Source organism: Cannabis sativa, chromosome 8 (genome assembly GCF_029168945.1).
Source record: "Cannabis sativa cultivar Pink pepper isolate KNU-18-1 chromosome 8, ASM2916894v1, whole genome shotgun sequence".
Classification (NCBI taxonomy): Eukaryota; Viridiplantae; Streptophyta; class Magnoliopsida; order Rosales; family Cannabaceae; genus Cannabis; species Cannabis sativa.
Window position 1 is genome coordinate 29,537,764 of NC_083608.1, and position 2,598 is coordinate 29,540,361.

Sequence of the window (2,598 nt, forward strand, 5' to 3'; positions counted from 1 at the left end):
GGTTGAAAATCGACTTGATGACATGTACACATTTTATAAATACTCATATATAGTTAGAGTACAATTGTCAAAAAAAAAAAAATCTGGGCCCGAAACCATAAATGAGCATATTTCTTTTGAAAAGCTATAACGTTTAAGGGTTACATATTTTATTATCCATCTCACAACACTAGAACTGTGGAATTAAGAATTGACTTGATCAGTGGGAGTGATCTATCTAGGAACCTAGTTTCTGAGAAAGATCATTCATATTTTCTCAAACTTCCACCTCAAGTGTTAGATTAATTATGATTCACAACAACCCTTAAGGTTAATGATTATTGAGAATTCATAACTAATCATTAAAAGTCTACAAGTCATTGATAAAATTCTAATAAGTTATGTTATTTAGTAATTGCTTATAATTTCTAAAATAACATGCATATTGAACCATTTGCTCTTTTAAGAGTTTGTTGGTCCATCCTTAAGATGACTTATTAGAACAATAAGATCAATGTTTTCTAGTGATTACATTTTGTACAATAAGAGTTCACCTACAATATTAATTTGAGACACAAATTAAATTATAGAATGATAAAGAATTGAAGTTGTAGTACAACATGCCATGAATGAAGAAATGAATATCTTAAAGAGCAATAAAGTTTATCTTTAGTAAAGTTGCCTAATGGGGTGGAGAACATTAATTAAGCATAAGTTTTTTCACCAATAATATTCATTAGGCAACATTGAGAAACATAAAGATATAAAAGGATATTCATTGCTAAGAAGTTCATTTTGAAATAAGAATCAATAACAAAGGAGATCTGCATTCTCACTTGTTTTTATAAAAGATTCTATTATAGACCTTGGCATTTGTTGCTTGTTTTAATTCATTAATCAATTCTAAACAGTGAACTAGATGAGAAGGTATACAGACTGCCATAAAGATTTTCCTCTAATAAGCTGTGAGAATATGCAAGCTTAAAGTGTCTACCTATAGATTAAAACAAACATCTCACAAATTGGTATTATATCATCTTTTCCTTTAGGTTTGAAAAGAGAATTATAGAAATAATTATATACCAGAAGGTTAGTGGGAGTAATATTTGTTTTATACGTAGACAATATGTTACTTGCAAATGATGATAAAAGTTTTCTATATAAGTTGAAATCATTCATATCTTAAATTATTATTTTGAGATAAGGAATATAAATAATATATATAATTTTAATTAATTAGAGAGTAGCCACAGCATCTCTGATTAAATAAAATTATGTATTATTCATCAGATATAACTTTTATCTTTAAGTGTGATAAATTCAACTCGAACCAGCATCTGAAAAATGATCTGAAGTGAGAATAAATTAAGAACATTCATTTGCTTCTATTTTAGAAGCCTAATGTATGCCTAAGAGTCTGAATAAGACTTTGCATTACATTTGTTTCAGGATCGTTAAGTAGTATCAGAATAACTAAAGTTAAGACCACTTTATTTTTCATATAAAGTGATGAGGTATCTTTAAGATACTAAAAATTATATTCATACATATTTTAAGATGAATTGACCATCTGGAAATATAGTTAACCAATTAGATTCTAATATACTTCACTGGTTGTATTGATTCACATAAATCAATATTTTATTACGTCCTTAAGATTACCAGTAAGTTATATTGTAGAGAATCTTGATTGTTATTTCCACTATAGAAGTCAGATTCATTTATTGTTTTGAGGATACATCTCGTATGATGTATTATAGAGTTTCATAGTAGGCCTAGAGTTCAGAATTACAATTTCATTAGGCCATTAAGAAAATTTTGTGATAAATTCAGCTACAATATTTATGGCTAATAACTCTAAGAGTACTGGTCGAAGCTAGCATATCGACATTAAGTATTTAGCCATAAAAAGGCGTGATAAGTGGTCATTAATCACGCAAACTGAATTGGGTGATCGCATAGATCCTTGACTAAAGGCATGCCGCAACACAAATTCAAGGATCATAAAGTAAATATGGGATTCAGTTAACCCATATGCAGTTTTTATTTGTACAACCAAAAATTATTCAATGAAACTCTAATTTCGATAATTTCTCATATTTATGTGCACCTTAATTTCATCTGAGAAAATTATCGTAAGAGGACCTGAATAAACATAAGGGTTAGGGTTTATTCGCTTAAGTACATTGCCACATAAAGTACATTGTTATATAATAAATATATCGTAATACATGGAAGATAATACTCGACTTATAATGAGGACATGTCGCTATGATTCGTATGTTTATTATATAATGAGGAACGTTTGGGTTTGAATGTTTTAGTTTAAATGCTGACCAAGTGGGAGAATATTAGAATATTTTATTTATGGAAATTATTTTCTAATTAAGGAAATGATTTTCTATTTAAGGAAATAAATAAATAATTGATTTTCTGTTAAATGAATATTTTATATTCATTGAATCTGGACAAAATCAATTATGTAATATTCTATATATGGTCAGATTTCTATATTCATTACCTGATTTGATTTCCTGAATTAATTGTCAAACTATTCTGACAATTAATGTGGCACAGATACTGATGGAGTATCTCACCTATAAATATAGGGTCTCGGTC